Raw genomic sequence first — 6599 nt, 5'->3', positions numbered from 1 at the left:
CTTATTTACAGACAACGATGTAGATTATTGGAAGATATGGAAATTTAAAATGTAATGTGCTGAAATAGTCATGTATTAAAAGTGTGCAATCCAAGGAGCTAAACTATGTAAAAATGTTAAAATACATGATATTTTTTAGAAAACTTATATCTATACTAGTGCGATAAACAGCACATAATATTTTGTTTCAATTATACACTACAATCAATTTTATTTTGTTGTTAATAGATCAAAATCAATGCGAGTTAAAAATATGTGTTTTAAGGGTATTGCTAAGGTGAAACTGTCAAAATCGTTTGTTTCATTTTTTATTTTCTTTTCGTTACGTTCACCTTAAACTTCATTAGTAATCGTAATAGAAGAAGTAATGAATTGTGCTTCATTATTTTGAATGACTTCTTGGTAAAATATGGAGAATGAGGATTTATTTCCTAAGGGAACGCCAAATCAATCATTATGCATTCGATTTGTGAGTGAACGAGAAGAAGCTTGAAAATGATAGAAAAACGTCACAGTTGTGTTGAAATCAAAGCACGTTTGTTATCCTTTTTTTATTACATTTCGGTTTTGAATACGTCGTAGGAACAATATTGAACAGTGTGCAATATTGTTTTATCCAATTGCAGCAGTTGACTAGAACTTTTATTTTATTTGCGCCTGTAGTGTATGCAATGTATGCACAATGAGCGTAAAGCGTGCTATAATATTTTTAATTTTTATGTATTTTATAGTTTAGAAATTTATAGGATGATTGCGTGAGATAAGGTTAACCTTTCGCAAATGTCTTAATAATCTTTTACCGTATTAAGGCAAACGAACGATTTATTGATTCAATTAAAAGGCGAAAAATACTTTGAACAGTATTTATTTTCAAAAATGTTACGTGAAAAGTATTTTCCACACCTTTACCCTTAGCAGCATACTGGTAATAAGATCAAGGGAGGTAGACATTTGAAGTTTTTTTTACTATAGTCCATTCGCAAAACGTAAAATTTACAACAACCCCTGACGACGAACCGTCTGGCAACAAATCCCTCCAGGCTAGTAATTACTGCATGGAAAATTAAGCAACAAATTCATCTTTTCATGCTGGACCTCTGCTGTTACTTCTGGTATTGCCGCCTTTGGATTGGATTCTTGGATCGAAGATCATCCGTTAATTTTTCTTTCACTTTTCTTCCCCTTCTGGTCACCAAGCTTCGCCGCTATGCTGCACTTGGTTGCGATCGGAGCTCGTTCAACTGCAGCTTACCAGTTGGAAGCGCTGTGTTGGAAGGTAGGTAAAGAAAGCTGAACTACCTCGGAGGAACATAAAATTTCTTTTAATTAAAAACTTTTCTCTCCTTCTAAGGGAAATGCGAGCGTTAAGCCAACGGGCAAGAGGAAGGTGAGGCGGGGGATGGAGAAACTCCACGCGTAAGGGATGAACAAGAAAAGAAGTAAAGGACCGATACAGCTGTCTCCGCTGAATCGCATCGAAGTAGTATTGAATCGTGGTGCAGAAGATTTATGAACGCCATCATTTTCTACGTTCAACCTTTTCAGCCAACACTCGTAACAAAGCACCCTTTCCAGCTGGTGGGATGCATTTGGAGCATTCTAAAAATTTGCTAAACCTTTTGAAAATTTCGGCGAAAATTGAACAGAAAACATTTATTCCAATCAAAGGAAAAGTAAAGTTGACTTTGCTTCAATCGAGTTCAAATGAGTGGACAACGCTTTAAGTAAGCATTTGCTGGAGGAATTTTTGTAAGTTTTACCTGCTGAGAGTATAAACAAGTTGGAAGCCGTTGTGTCCGCGGAAAAGGGGAGAAGTTATGTGAGCAGTAGTGTGAAAGTTTTCACGGATTACTTTTATTTTGCTCCCTTGTATCGTTCGATTTGCCGGAATAAATCAAATAGCATGGAAAGGGCTTTTGGTATTAAACTGTAAATTTGTTGTTGTCCTTATAATTGTGATTTAAAATAAATCAAAAATGTTTAGTAAACATTTTACACTATATATTAATTGATGAAAACCACAGCTTCCTGCAACATGGCTTCATATCCGTATATTTTGAATTTTGCGGTGGGTGGTTTTAGCCACTTCCTTAAATATTTTATACGATAATGACTGAATAACAATCTGAGATTACAATTTTTAGTTTTTCGATGATTGTTGAAATAAAAAAAAATTATCAAATCAGGAAAACTGTGTATATCGGAGACTACCTGTAATTTTACCTTTGTATATTGGAAACTACCTGTAATATTTTCAATGTTTTTCCTTGCATACAACTTCAAGCGTGGCGTATTCTAAAGTTTGTCTTTCTGTAAATGTCCTTATTGTATGTTTGCAATACGAAATTTAAGTGAATTTTTTAAACAAAAATCTACCGAAATTTAATAATTGCTGCATTTTGTACCATATCAGATTCGTGCAATAAAATTTATTGCTCATTTAGAGAACTAATATCACTACTAATAATAATCATTTATAGCAATGGCGAAGGTATTTCGCTAAACAAAAATGAAAAGAAAGATGAAAAAGGAATGACAAAAAAAACATTGCATCTCCTCCTCTTCGCTCGGTTTCAAATTGATTACCATAAATTTGCCACCATACTTCAACCGACCACTGGGAAGCATGGTCGCCAATGACTTTATCGCTTCATCGATCGTTGTTTATAGATGTAATTGCTAGGTCACTCGGTGCCACCATTCGGCGAGGCGAAATGGAAGAAATGTGGGAAAAGTTTAAACGGATTTTAAACACAAAAACTGACTTCAGCAGACACTACCATGTGGAGAACTTTTTATAAAACTTTATCTACTTTGACAGTGAATTACAATCGTGGTAGATCTGTATCAATGTGTTTTATGCAAGTCGTGCTACGAAAGTTAGGAATCTGTAAAACATCATCCAAATCCGGCTATTTCTTTCATACTTTACGAATTTTCAATACGAATAGTAGTTGCTTGCGAGTTTAGAGCATCGAGTGGACTCTTATCCTTCGTTCAAGGATCATAAGTTTTAAGGTTTTGGCTCTCAATTTGTTCGCCTTTCCTTTCTTCGGCAATCAATTCAGACACATCAGTGTAATCGTTGATGGAGGCGCACGGTTGTGAATGGAACGCCATTTGTCACTCGGGAGTAGCTTTCGCAGGTATTTCCTCCACTAGACGTGCTGAAATTGAACGAACGATTTAGTAAGAGTTGATCATTAAGCAGCCAGGATAGGTTTCACATCGTTAGCTTTAAATTTTAAACACGCGGAATCGTTTTTGTTTAGCAATGGTTTCATTGTAATTCATTGCATTGTTTTTTTTAAATTAAAATACATAGAATTCGAGACTAAAAACCAGAGCAACAGTAATGTGTAAAATACTCAACTGATACTGACTTTAGTCAGCTACCGTGGCCGTTGAACATCAATGCCTTTTTCTATTTAATGCATACGCTCATTAAAATGCCGTAGATACACTGCCAAAAACGGTTTTTCATGCCCCTTTGAGTCGCCTAACTGGATATCATTTTCAGCTCCTAGAATGTCGCACCGATCCCACAACGGATTGTAGGTGAGACTTTAATTTGGATATCTAAATTTTTCCACACGGGTGACGGTTTACTTGCAGTTCTTCCCAGTGTCAAAATACGTGTAGCAATGGCATGTGTCACTAGTCTGGCTGTCTGGTACGAGGAGCACATATTGCGCGGGAAAGAGAGAGAGAGAGAGAATGTGAAAAAAACGCAAAGTGAAGTTCATTCCGGCGTTATGAAACCCGATAGCAAACCGGGCGATGCTTCCTTTTAATGGTCTCGGTAGTTTAATGCAAAGCTCAGCTGTGAGCCGGTTATGTAGAGCAGCCACTTGCAGAAAACGGGGTTGAGATTCGGTCTCGCTGTATAAGATAGCTGGATACCAAACGTCATTTAAAACTAACAAGACATTATTGTTCTAGCAGTACTCACTATTATGTTGATAAAAGCGCACACTAATTTATTATTACTAGCTTTGTAAACAAATGAAATATACAATTATGCGGAACACTTTCAACTGGCAACAGTAATGAATTGATCAATTCTAAGTATCGTAATTCTCGCCAACTCGAGCAAGTAGATCAAAAATGCATGCACTCGCTATAAGGGGTACTCGTTATGAGGGGTTCCACTGTAAATGTATTACTTAAAAAAAAAACAAAATATTAAAAAAAAAACATAATATGGCACGGTATAGTCAAATGTTTGCTTTTTTATTCTTTTCGTTAAATTTTTAAATTATTCAACGAGCGATTTCTAACGATACTGTTTTTAAACGCCAAAATGTATGCATCTTCTAGTACATGTATACCAGTACGTGTAGGATAAGGTGTAGAACTGCTAACTTTTACAAATACATATATTTACATAATTATTGCATGATAGCATAAGGAAACAAAACAGTATTACAAAGATTATTCAAATAAATACAGTCACATAAGCTGCTTCAGCGGTACAAATTTATTTAAATATTTCTTTGATTCTTTATATTGTTTGTACATGAAAAAATAATATCAAAAACAAAAAAATATTCTTAATTCTTTCGAGCTTAGATTATGAAAAAACTCTGTAACTAAAAAAAAATATTTTAACTTTTGCACTCAGCCATGATAATGGCTTTTGAGATAGTTTATTTGTAATAAAAAACACTTCAATGGTACAACCAACACGCTAAATAATGAATGTAAAAGTTACCAATTTTGAAAAAACACTTATTTTCTTACATAATTCATTAACGAGGAAAAAAGCTGTAAGAATTTTATATCATGAAGCTTTGATCTATATTTGTATTCTTCGCAGTTCTTACTTTATGTTCGTTTCTTTGAGGTACTGTAATTAAAGAGTAATTGATTGAATTACTCGGCAGAATCCGAAAACCCCGCCCGCCTATGCCAATGTTACATTTCTTCTCATTTGCAGTTTTAAAATATGTTCTTTTTTGTAATCGTTTGATCTATCCCAATATAAAGAGTAAAGATTCGACAAAAAGGACGTAGCAGCATCCAGTAAATAGGGGTTTCGCTTTGTTTGTAAATGTTATGCCCATGAGGCTTTTCATTGACTCTTGTTGCACCGCTATCGACGGGAGCAACGTTTGATCAATACAGAAATATACACAGGCACGCAACGGAGGCATGGGCATGAAGCTAAACCCCATGTAAACAAAATGCGTATACATTGCATCCTTGGTGCGTATGGTGAAACGCCTGAATCCTCATCGTCACAAAATGCATATAGCGAGGTGGGAGCCGCTTTTGTTTATACTAAATTCTGGCACAAAGCTATTCTTGGCTAGACCGGAGCATTCACCGCGCTTGCTACCGTTCTAGAAACCAACCTCAATTCAAAGCATCGTTCAGTGTGCACGTTCATCGAGATTCACGGCTTGTGAAAGTGCGTTGCTTTTCCAACAAACATTTCCTTCCACCCAGTGTGTATGTTTGCGTGTTTGTGTGTGATCACGAATCGGATATCAGTTGCGGCTAGCCAGTAACATGTTTCTACCCATCGATGCCCAACGCCCTGGGACAAGGTCGTCGGCCAGTAGGCGCTGTCGTCCAGACGATGGGCATGGCTGCCAAGGTGCGGTTCGAGAGTTGAAGCCGGATTGAAATATGGATTAGATTTTCCCGCCAGACGAATGATAGACCACCACAGTAGTACCGTGCTAAGGTGCATTAGGTCAACATGCTGTGTGCATGTGCATCGAGACTGAAGTGCATGAATAAGGCACTGAGGTAAGAATGGGCCACCTTCAATTGGACCATGAAATGCAGCCACCCGAAGCGTAACCGTACCAAGGTAAACAGAACTGGCACCTAGCCCACCCTGCCATGCGATTGTTCTACAGTTTTGCCTCATGCAGTACTGCCGACTTCATTTGCGCACCTCCTGTGAGGATGTGTTTGTGTGTGGTTACGGTGTTTGCCGCCAGAAAGGGGATACATCTGCAGGGTGCAATGTGCTATGTAAACTGTAAACCAAAACTAACTCTCCACAGCATAAGGCATTAACTGAATCAAGGCTGGTTCAAGCAGTAATTTGGCTTTCGGGTTTGGCTTTGCTGAAAAATCATACAGGAAGGATATGTGCCACACAGAGGCCAACAAAAGATCAAAATGTTATCGAATGATTATTTTTTGAGCTATTGCGAACAATTAAACGAACGATTTAAAAGGCGATTAGAATTTACAGGTGATAATCTAACCTGACAAGCGACCATTTTTTAAGAATGTAAAATGTAGAATAGTAAAAATAAACTGTATTCACTTAACTATGCAGTATAGTGCTCGTTCGAGATCATCAATGATGTGCAATGAGCAGCATATTAAACGACCGAAGGCGTTTCAGTACAGAGGGATAGTGAAAACAACATATCTCACTTTAGCTTCAAGTACAACTGCAATACGACAAATGAATTACGAATGTGTGCTTGAGGCTTATGTACAATTAAGGGGCAACCAAACCTATAATCCATTTGTTTATATGGGTTTTCTTAGCTAAAAAAGCTGCCGAAGAAGTGATACTGCTGAAAAAGCAGAGGTTGTTTTTCGTATTTTGATAACATTTGTCTAATAAG

Source organism: Anopheles arabiensis, chromosome 3 (assembly GCF_016920715.1).
Source record: "Anopheles arabiensis isolate DONGOLA chromosome 3, AaraD3, whole genome shotgun sequence".
Classification (NCBI taxonomy): domain Eukaryota; kingdom Metazoa; phylum Arthropoda; class Insecta; order Diptera; family Culicidae; genus Anopheles; species Anopheles arabiensis.
This window is presented reverse-complemented; position numbering follows the sequence as displayed.